The sequence below is a fragment of the Callorhinus ursinus genome, unplaced genomic scaffold (genome assembly GCF_003265705.2).
Source record: "Callorhinus ursinus isolate GAN/ISIS: 27379988/994484 unplaced genomic scaffold, GSC_fseal_2.0 scaffold96, whole genome shotgun sequence".
Classification (NCBI taxonomy): domain Eukaryota; kingdom Metazoa; phylum Chordata; class Mammalia; order Carnivora; family Otariidae; genus Callorhinus; species Callorhinus ursinus.
The window spans coordinates 200,466-212,337 of NW_027397158.1; the positions used below are offsets into that span (position 1 = coordinate 200,466).

Sequence of the window (11,872 nt, forward strand, 5' to 3'; positions counted from 1 at the left end):
CCCTTAGAAGAGTTATTTATGTGCTTGTCATGAACTCCCACTCCCAGAGCCACTGTCAGAGGCAAGGCTGCACTTGGTGTAAGTCAAAGAGGTCATAAATGCCACTCCTTTGGCAATAGTGACAACTGGCACATGAATGTGAATTGGTGACTATAGGTAAGTGCTTAAGCTAACTAAAGGCATGGTTGAATATATTTTCTTATGCTACTTCAGAAGTAGTGCAGGACAAATAATGTGATCTATTCAGAATGCATAGCACATAATAGAAGTTCTAGAAGCTTCACATACTTCCATTTTCCTTTCTGTAGGGAGAAGCAGATGGATGACCAACATTGCTCCATTAAGGAGAAGAACATTCAATTGTGCTGTGTAACTTCTGGTAAGTTTGTTAAATGAAATATTAGTACTTTAGAATTGTACTTTATAATATATTAATTTATCTCTGAAACATAAATAGCCCGGGGAAATGATTCATGTATATTTGGGAATAATTGTTGGCTGTTTGGTTGGTTGCTACTGAAGAAAATCAAATTGGGAAGCTGATTAATAAGGTGTAAGAGGCTCTGAAATGGGGTCTCGTGACAGTTTAATTTGTGAGAGTTCTTCAAAGCATCTTTCATCATGCACTGTCAACACAGTGGTGTCCGTAGCAGACGCCCAGTGGTTAATGAACTGCACTGTGACGCTGCTGTCTTGTTTTCTTAGTGGCGGCTGACTGCTTCCCTATATTGCTATCATTCTATAGTGCAGCGAGAGCAAGAGGAGGAAGAGGAGGGATCCCCAGGTCTCAGCAGGAGACCTGAAATCAGTAGGGTTGGGGGAGCACGATAAAACTAGCCCTACCCCCTGAGATGTGTTTCCTACCACCTCCCACTTCACCAGGTTCTATGCCTCATTTCTTTCTCTCAACCTGTGATTCCAAGAGGTGCCATCCCAAGTATTTTCACTGGGAACAAAGGGATGGTTGGTTTTGTGCCTTTCCCACATTTCCATATATTTGGGGGATGTATATTCTTGTGTGGAGTTCTTTGCTTTCTGCTGACTATAGAGTAGCATTTCTGAAGACGTTTCCCCACACAGGTATATAAAACAAGGGGGATGGAGAGAAATGTAGAAGTGAGTCAACAATTGCACATTTTGTGTAAGTGCTTATATTTCTATCATTTGTGCAGGGCCCACTTTGTTCTAATGATGCACAAAGCACAAAATGGCTGTTGATGCAGAGGCCAGGCATTTTCCAAACTGCATTTTATAGTATGACTATAAAGAGCTGTGTTCTTTGTGATGGTTAAATTCGTGTGCCAACTTGACTGGGCTCAGGGAAGCCCAGATAGTGATAAACCTTTGCTCTGGGTGTGTCTGTGAGGGTGTTTCCAGAAGAGATTAGCATTTGACTCAGTGGACTGAGTAACAAAGATGCCCTCACCAATGCAGGTGGGCCTCACCCATTACAAGGAGGGCCTGAAAGGAATAAAGTGATCAGAAATAAAGACTTTAGGCTGAAGTCTGGTTATTCCTGTGCATGTCTGGAGGTGAAGCTGGTGTGCTACACAATTCCTTCATCATACAGTTATAAAAATTGCCCCATGAAGTAATCATCTTCCTGATTCCATGCTCACGCCGTCTCTCTTCCCTGCTAGCATGTGGTGGTAATGACGCATAGCTCGCTGGTTTAGGTTTGCAATGAAAACTTGTGTTTCCAATATCACTCTGTCATTTTCTTGCAGTTCTCCTTAATCAGAGCAGGGCAAAAATGGTAGCTTACTATAATGAGCTGCAAATGTGTCCCCTGAAATTCACCTTAATTTTCATATTCACTTCTGTTCTTCCCAGGAGTAACTGAGAACACAAAGGAAGAGCACCCTTGGACATCCCTTATTGTGCCCTGCCCCGGGAGGACACACCCCGGAAATTCGGTGTCAGTGTCATCAGGATGGCCTTGCCTCACTGTAGCTAAGGAGAGGCTGTGCTAGCCCTCACAGCAAAGGCAGCTACAGAAGACAAAGTAGGTCCTCTGCCCTCACTGGGGCCACCCACACTTGTCCCGGGCCCCTTCTCTTGGTTACTGTCTTGTTTGCCTGCAGTTTACTTTCTACAGACTTTCTAAATCTTATCTTCATTGGATCACACAATCATCCACTGGCTCCCTATTGCATCAGGGACAAAATTCTGCATCTTAACTCCGCACTCGGCAAATTCCATTTCCAACAAAACGTCCTTAAACTGCACCCTCACAGACACACCCGGAGCTTTTCCTCCATGAGGGCTGCATAAAGATTGTACATTTGGGATAGAGAGAGAGAGAATCTGCTCTGTGAAAGCACTTGGCTTGCATATTTGGTCTTTGCCAGGGGTAAGATTTGGTAGAGTGGAATAGATTATGGGCTCTGGCCTTAGGAGCTCTGGACATGACTTCTGTTTCACCAGTGTTCAGTTGTGTGAGCTCAGGTTTCCCCTGGCCTCACACATTAATTCCTTCCTCCCCATGAGGATCATTTGGGATAAGGAAAAGGGACACACTGGCCATACATGTGGAGGGATAGAGTTTAGGAGAGGTAATATTGTGAGTGTAGCCAAATTCCCCCAATCCTCCCTTGAGGGAGGTGGAGAGACAGTGTTCATGAAAGTTAGGTGAATGGGCATGAAGCATGATTCCATCCTATGCACAGGTGTGCCCACACAAGTGTGCATTTACACATACACACATATGCACATGAGCATCTAGCAGAAGAGTGACAAGGGCCAGGGTGGGAAAATCTCATCTGAGATACTCAGGAATCCAAAGGAAGTAAAGTGTTGGCAATGCTCATTCATTTGTACACATTTTAGAAAATGCCAGTTTAGTCTTTGGGAATGGAACTTTTAAAGTCTCATATAAAGCTCCACAGTTACTCTCTTAACTTCAGAAAGAAAAGAAAATATTCTTACTAAAAATGTATGTCTAATTCAAGAAATGTCACAAATGGAATAATTGACACACTCCCTCTTTTTGTTATTTGTGCTCTCCATGGTAAGTAAGATACCATCCTTTTAAGAAGACATTATTTTAATCTTTTAGAAAAGATTCAATTACAGGGACACCAAGGTGGCTCCATCAGTTAAGTGTCCGATTCTTGATCTCAGCTTGGTTTTTGAATCTAGGGTTGTGAGTTCAAGCTCCACATTGGGCTCCGCACTGGGCATGGAGCCTACTTAAAACAAAAAAACAATTACAGGAGGGGCGGAGCAAGGTGGCGGAGGAGTAGGAGACCTGGATTTCGTCTGGTCTCAGGAATTCAGCTGGATAGGGATCAAACCATTCTGAACAACTACAAACTCAACAGGAGATCGAAGAAAAGAATAGCAACAACTCTCTGAACAGAAAAACAACTGCTTTCTGGAAGATAGACGTGCAGAGAAGTGAATCCGAGGCAATATTCGGGAGGATAGACGGTGGGGGAGGGGCCTCCGTCGGCCGCTTCTGGCAAGTGTTAGAGCCACGGAGGACAAAATCGGAACTTTTAGAAGTCAGCTCCGCTGAGGGACATCGCTCCAGTGGCTAAGCTGGGGGTAGAACCCTCGCAGGACAGTGTGGTCCCAGGACCCTTGGGGGCACAGAAAGACTGGGGGTGCCTGAGTGCGGCAGAGCTCCCAGGTATCGGAGCGGGGAAGCCGGCTGCAGTGACGGAGCCGAGGCGTGGGGTCTCAGCTCGGGGTGGCCATAAACTGTGATCCGCAGCCCAGTCGGGCCACTGCTCCTCCAGCAGGGACCCAACAAGCGGCAGATCTGGGGAGACTCCCCTTCCTCCCCCGGGAGGAGCGGCGCGGGAGCGCACCGCAGGGATCTGCTGGGTTTGGAGACTCCACATGGGGTCAGGTGCCAGAGATAGAAATGCTCGGTCACAGGCTGGGTGAGCACGGAGTGCGGCCAGAGACTGGGGAGACGGGAGTGACTGACTGCTTTTCTCTGGGGGTGCACTGAGGAGCGGGGCCCTGAGTTCTCGGCTCCTCCAGGGCGGAGATTGGGAGGCCACCATTTTCACTCTCGTCCTCCAAAGCTGTACCGAGAGCTTGCAGGGAACAAAAGCTGCCGAGAGCAAACCCCAGCAGATTACTTAGCCTGGACCAGCAAGGGCGGGGCAATTCCGCCTCCGGCAAAGACATTTGGGAACCATGGCAACAGGCCCCTCCCCCAGAAGGTCAGCAAGAATAGCCAGCCAAGACCAAGTTTACCGATCAAGGAGAACGGCAGAACTCCAGCGCTAGGGGAATACTGCACAGAGAATTGATGGGTTTTTTTACCATGATTCATTAGTCTTTCAAAGTTAATTTTTTTTAAATTTTTTTTAATTTTTCTTTTTCCTTTTTCAACCAACATCTTATCAATCCCTTTTTTTTAAAAAATCATTTTTATTTTTCATTTTTAGAGTCATATTCTATCCCTTCATAGTAGTTACCCTTATTTTTGGCATATATATATATATATATATATATATATAAGTTGTTCTCTCTTTAAAATTTTGAGATACAGTTTCTTCTAACATATCAAAATATACCCTAGATCTCTAGTATATGGCTTTGTTCTAGTCCCCTGCCTGATCATATTCTCCCCTCCTTTTTTTTTTCTTTCTTTCCTTTTTTTAATCTTCTTTCTTTTTTCAAACATCTTCTTATCAATTCCTTTTTTAACATTTTTTATAATTTTCATCTTTACAATCATATTCCATCCCTTCATCATATCAACCTTTAATTTGTACATATATAAGTCTTTCTTCCTTTAAAATTTTAGGAGGCACTTTCTTCTAACAGACTAAAATACACCAAAAATCTAGTGTGTGGCACTGATCTATGCACCAGCCTGATCATATTTGATCATATTCTGGTTTTTTTTTGTTTTGTTCTGTTTTTGTTTGTTTTATATTTTTCTTTCTTTTTTATTTTTTCTCTTTCTTTTTTCTTTCTTTCCCTTTCTTTTCCCCTGGTTTCAGGTCTTATCTGATTTGATTAGAGTATGTTTTCTGGGGACGTTGTTAACCTGTTAGCACTTTGTTCTCTCATTCATCTATTCTCCACTGGACAAAATAACAAGAAAAAAATCACCTCAACAAAAAGAACAAGAGGTAGTACCGTCTCCCAGGGACCTACCCAATATGGACATTAGTGCAAGGTTGGACTTGGAGTTCAGAATCATGACTTTAAAGATACTAGCTGGGCTTGAAAAAAGCATGGAAGTTATTAGAGAAACCCTTTCTGGAGAAATAAAAGAACTAAAATCTAACCAAGTCGAAATCAAAAAGGCTATTAATGAGGTGCAATCAAAAATGGGGGCAGTAACTGCTAGGATAAATGAGGCAGAAGAGAGAATCAGCGATATAGAAGAGCAAATGCTGGAAAATAAAGAGGCTGAGAAAAAGAGAGATAAACAACTACTGGATCACAAAGGCAGAATTTGAGAGATAAGTGATACCATAAGATGAAACAACATTAGAATAATTGGGATCCCAGAAGAAGAAGAAAGAGAGAGGGGCAGAAAGTATATTGGAGCAAATTATAGCAGAGGACTTCCCTAATGTGAGGAAGGAAACAGGCATCAAAATCCAGGAGGCACAGAGAACCCCTCTCAAAATCAATAAAAATAGGTCAACACCCCAACATCTAATAGTAAAACTTACGAGTCTCAGAGACAAAGAGAAAATCCTGAAAGCAGCTCAGGAGAAGAGATATGTAACCTACAATGGTAGAAACGTTAGATTGACAACAGACCTATCCACAGAGACCTGGCAGGCCAGAAAGGACTGGCAAGATATCTTCAGAGCACTAAACGAGAAAAATATGCAGCCAAGAATACTATATCCAGCTAGGCTGTCAATGAAAATAGAAGGAGAGATAAAAAGCTTCCAGAACAAACAAAAACTAAAGGAATTTGCAAACACGAAACCAGCCCTCCAAGAAATATTGAAAGGGGTCCTCAAAACAAAGAGAGAGCCTAAAAGCAGCATGGACCAGAAAGGAACACAGACAATATACAGTAACAGTCACTTTACAGGCAATACAATGGCACTAAATTCATATCTTTCCATAGTTACTCTGAATGGAAATGGGCTAAATGCCCCAATCAAAAGACACAGGCTATCAGATTGGATTAAAAAACAAGACACATCAATATGCTGCCTGCAAGAGACTCCTTTTAGCCCCAAAGACACCCCCAGATTGAAAGTGAGGGGGTGGAAAACCATTTACCATGCTAATGGACACCAAAAGAAAGCTGGAGTGGCAATCCTTATATCAGACAAATTAGATTTTTAAAACAAAGACTGTAATAAGAGATGAGTAAGGACACTATATCCTACTTAAAGGGTCTATCTACCAAGAAGATCTAACAATTGTAAATATCTATGCCCCTAACATGGGAGCAGCCAATTATATAAGGCAATTAATAACAAAAGCAAAGAAACACATTAACAACAATACAATAATACTGGGGGGCTTTAACACCCCCCTCACTGAAATGGAGAGATCATCTAAGCAAAAGATCAACAAGGAAATAAAGACTTTAAATGACACACTGGACCAGACTTCACTGACATATTCAGAACATTCCATCCCAAAACAACAGAATACACATTCTTCTCTAGTGCCCATGGAACATTCTCCAGAACTGATCACATCCTAGGTCACAAATCATGTCTCAGCTGGTACCAAAAGATTGGGATTATTCCCTGCATATTTTCAGATGACAATGCTTTGAAACTAGAACTCAATAACAAGAGGAAAGTCGAAAAGAACTCAAATACATGGAGGCTAAAGAGCATCCTACTAAAGAATGAATGAGTCAACCAGGAAATTAAAGAAGAATTAAAAAAATTCATGGAAACCAATGAAAATGAAAACACAACTGTCCAAAATCTTTGGGATACAGCAAAGGCAGTCCTGAGAGGAAAGTATATAGCAATACAAGCCTTTCTCAAGAAACAAGAAAGGTCTCAAACATACAACCTAATCCTACACCTAAAGGAGCTAGAGAAAAAACAGCAATTAAGCATAAACCCAGCAGGAGAAGAGAAATAATAAAGATCAGAGCAGAAATCAATGAACTAGAAACCAAAAGAACAGTAGAACAGATCAACAAAACTGGGAGCTGGTTCTTTGAAAGAATTAACAAGATTGATAAACCCCTGTCCAGACTTATCAAAAAGAAAAGAGAAATGACCCAAATCAACAAAATCATGAATGAAAGAGGAGAGATCACAACCAACACCAAAGAAATACAAACAATTATAAGAACATATTATGAGCAACTCTATGCCAGCAAATTAGATAACCTGGAAGAAATGAGTGCATTCCTAGAGATGTATCAACTACCAAAATTGAACCAGGAAGACATAGAAAACCTGACCAGACCTATAACCACTAAGGAAATTGAAGCAGTCATCCAAAATCTCCCAAGAAACAAAAGCCCAGGGCCAGATGGCTTCCCAGGGGAATTCTACCAAACATTTCAAGAAGAATTAATACCTATTCTCCTGAAACTGTTCCAAAAAATAGAAATGGAAGGAAAACTTCCAAACTCATTTTATGAGGCCAGCATTACCTTCATCCCAAAACCAGACAAAGACTCCATCCAAAAGGAGAATTACAGACCAATATCCTTGATGAACATGGATGCAAAAATTCTCACCATAATACTAGCCAATAGGATCCAACAGTACATTAAAAGGATTATTCACCACAACCAAGTGGGATTTATCCCTGGGCTGCAAGATTGGTTCAACATCCACAAATCAATCAACGTGATACAATATATTAACAAAAGAAAGAACAAGAATCATATGATCCTCTCAATAGATGCAGAGAAAGCACTTGACAAAGTACAGCATCCTTTCTTGATCAAAACTCTTCAGAGTATAGGGATAGAGGGCACCTACCTCAATATCATAAAAGCCATCTATGAAAAACCTACAGCGAATATCATTCTCAATGAGGAAAAAGTGAGAGCTTTCCCCCTAAGGTCAGGAACGCGGCAGGGATGTCCACTCTCACCACTGCTACTCAACATAGTATTAGAAGTCCTAGCCACAGCAATCAGACAACAAAAATAAATCAAAGGCATCCAAATCGGCAAAGAGGAAGTCAAACTCTCACTCTTTGCAGATGATATGATACTGTATGTGGAAAACCCAAAAGACTCCACCCCAAAACTGCTAGAACTCATACAGGAATTCAGTAAAATGTCAGGATATAAAATCAATGCACAGAAATCAGTGGCATTCCCATACACCAACAACAAGACAGAAGAGAGACAAATCAAGGAGTCGATCCCATTTACAATGCATCCAAAACCATAAGATACCTAGGAATAAATCTAACCAAAGAGGCAAAGGATCTGTACTCCAAAAACTATAGAACATTCATGAAAGAAATTGAGGAAGACACAAAGAAATGGAAAACCGTTCCATGCTCATGGATTGGAAGAACAAACATTGTGAAGACGTCAATGCTACCTAGAGCAATCTACACATTCAATGCAATCCCCATCAAAATACCATCCACTTTTTTCAAAGAAATGGAACAAATAATCCTAAAATTTGTATGGAACCAGAAAAGACCCCGAATAGCCAGAGGAATTTTGAGAAATAAAAGCAAAGCTGGCGGCATCACAATTCCGGACTTACAGCTCTATTACAAAGCTGTCATCATCAAGACAGTATGGTACTGGCACAAAAACAGACACATAGATCAATGGAACAGAATCGAGAGCCCAGAAATGGACCCTCAACTCTATGGTCAACTCATCTTTGACAAAGCAGGAAAGAATGTCCAATGGCAAAAAGACAGTCTCTTCAACAAATGGTGTTGGTGAAATTGGACAGCCACATGCAGAAGAATGAAACTGGACCATTTCCTTACACCACATACAAAAATAGACTCCAAATGCTTGAAAGACCTAAACGTGAGACAGGAGTCCATCAAAATCCTAAAGGAGAACACAGGCAGCAACTTCTTCGACCTCAGCCGCAGCAATTTCTTCCTAGAAACATCACCAAAGGCAAGGGAAGCAAAAGCAAAAATGAACTATTGGGATTTCATCAAGTTAAAAAGCTTTTGCACAGCAAAAGAAATAGTCCACAAAACCAAAAGACAACCGACAGAATGGGAGAAAATATTTGCAAATGACATATCAGATAAAGGGCTAGTATCCAAAATCTATAAAGAACTTATCAAACTCAACACCCAAAGAACAAATGATCCAATCAAGAAATGGGCAGGGGACATGAACAGTCATTTTTCCAAAGAAGACATCCAAATGGCCAACAGACACATGAAAAGGTGCTCAACATCACTCGGCATCAGGGAAATCCAAAACAAAACCTCAATGAGATACCACCTCACACCAGCCAGAATGGCTAAAATTAACAAGTTAGGAAATGACAGATTTTGGCAGGGATGTGGGGAACGGGGAACCCTCCTACACTGTTGGTGGGAATGCAAGCTGGTGCAACCACTCTGGAAAACAATATGGAGGTTCCTCAAACAGTTGAAAAGAGAGCTACCATACGATCCAGGATTGCACTACTGGGTATTTATCCCAGAGATACAAATGTAGGGATCCGAAGGGGTATGTGCACCCCAGTTTATAGCAGCAATGTCCACAATAGCCAAGCTGTGGAAAGAGGCAAGATGTCCATTGACAGATGAATGGATAAAGAAGTGGTATATATACACAATGGAATATTATGCAGCCATCAAAAGGAATGAGATCTTGCCATTTGCAACGACGGGGATGGAACTGGAGGGTGTTATGCTGAGTGAAATAAGTCAATCAGAAAAGACATGTATCATATGACCTCACTGATACGAGGATTTCTTAATCTCAGGAAACAAACTGAGGTTTGCTGGAGTGGTGGGGGTGGGAGGGATGGGGTGACTGGGTGATAGACATTGGGGAGGGTATGTGCTATGGTGAGCGCTGTGAATTGTGCAAGACTGCTGAATCACAGATCTGTACTTCTGAAACAAATAATGCAATATATGTTAAAAAAAAAAAAAAAGAAGAAGAAGATAGCAGGAGGGGAAGAATGAAGGGGGGAATCAGAGGGGGAGACGAACCATGAGAGATGATGGACTCTGAAAAACAAACTGAGGGTTCTGGGGGGGATGGGTTATCCTGGTGATGGGTATTAAAGAGGGCATGTTCTGCGTGGAGCACTGGGTGTTATGCACAAACAATGAATCATGGAACACTACATTAAAAACCAATGATAAAAAAAAAGAAAAAGTTACGAAAGGTAAATTTTACCTACAATAGCTTACTCCTGCCACCAACACAGATTTATCCCTTTTCTCTTTGTTGTTGGAAACAAAGTTATTGTCCAAAAAAAAAAAAAAAAGAATATCAGATCATTATTTAGTTTAAAATGAAAAAGTTCTAGGGGTGCCTGGCTGGCTTAGTCAGTAGAGCATGTGATTCATAATCTTGGGGTTCATGAGTTCAAGCCCTACATTGGGTGTTGAGCTTACTTAAAAAAATTATAAAAATTAAAAAGTGTCTAGCCAAAAAGGAAGTCCAATTAGCTATAGCAGAGTAGAAAGTACCTGTTATAAGAATACAGTTTATTAAATTTAAAAGAAAAAGGCAGCTGTGTGACACATTAATGCCTCTAACTATTCTTGATTTTAATATTAGATTTGGTTCCACCAAAGATCCCCCCTTGAGGTGAAATGTCTTCTATGTGTATCTTTTACATAGATGGCCATAGGTACCCTGTTTGTTCAAGGATATTATTTTGTGAATACCTAGGCTTTAGCTTTCACTTTTAGTTAAATGGGAGCCTTTCTTGCTCAATAAATATGGGACTTGCCTCAGCTCATGATGTTAGACATTAGAAAAAGAAGGAAGAGATTGTAGCCTGAGCTGACTCCTGCACTCTGCCCCCATCCCCACCCCAATTCCCCTAGACAAGGAGGTCTTTACTTCCTAGTTCTTTTAGTTGGGGTCTTGACTCATGGACTTCTTATGCTCTCTTTTCCTTTTCTCACTGGAACGAAAACACTCACACAGCATATGCATGATCACACTGCAACAGTATAAATTAAGTTTATGAATGATGTCCTTCACCTATTGCCCCTTTCCCTCACACAGTGATATTTGTAACTCACTAGCTATAGGACTTCCAAAGTTGAGTGATTTGTAATGTAATACTTCTTGAATATCTAGAGTAATTTCAGCATTAGTTACAAATAAAAGCTGGCTCTCTGCATCTCTTAACCTTGGGAACATGAACCTTTAAGACTTGGAGATCAAATACCAACATTCCCCTAGGACTGCTGTGCACATCTGCATTTCTGGACATAGGACTTTTTTTGTTCCCAATCAAGTATAATCTCACTTCATAACTTCTAACTTTTGTCTCAGTGCTACCAGGATTTCCCGGCAAGCAAAGAAATGAAGCCTGAGGATTTTGTGCTTAGAGGTTTGGAAATCTGGCAAATGTGACATTAAAATGCAAGTATTTCATCTTGAACCTCAACATAGTGAAATGCAGTTAAAATATAAAGAGACCAAACTGAGGCTTTATATATTCCAAATCTGCACCTGTATTTTGATGTTGCCAGGTATTTGTACTAACAATTCGGTGTTCAGGGCAAAATGGAATGAAGAGTCCCGCAAATTTTCCTCTGGGATCTTCCAGCCATTTGAAGTAATCACTAATTCCTGCTTACATCTTCAAGTCAGGCATCCAAGGGTTGCTATTCCCGGCTGATTTTGTTCTGTGTTTAAATGGTATGATTGTTAGTCTCTGCATCTGGGTCCAAACCAATTTAACATAGAAAGTTAGTTCAAGGATTCCAGGCACCTTTAAGTTATCTTGAAAGTCGGCTATGAAGATAGCTT

At 41.1% G+C, this 11,872-nt stretch overlaps 1 long non-coding RNA gene across 1 annotated transcript; it reads left to right on the forward strand.

The window, feature by feature from the left end:
* The first annotated feature begins 247 nt into the window (after positions 1–247).
* LOC112834958 (uncharacterized) lies at positions 248–11,501 on the forward strand. Its single transcript, XR_003211090.2, has 3 exons — positions 248–379; positions 1,834–2,005; positions 11,393–11,501. It is a non-coding gene; the product is annotated as an uncharacterized lncRNA (long non-coding RNA).
* The last annotated feature ends 371 nt before the right edge of the window (positions 11,502–11,872 follow it).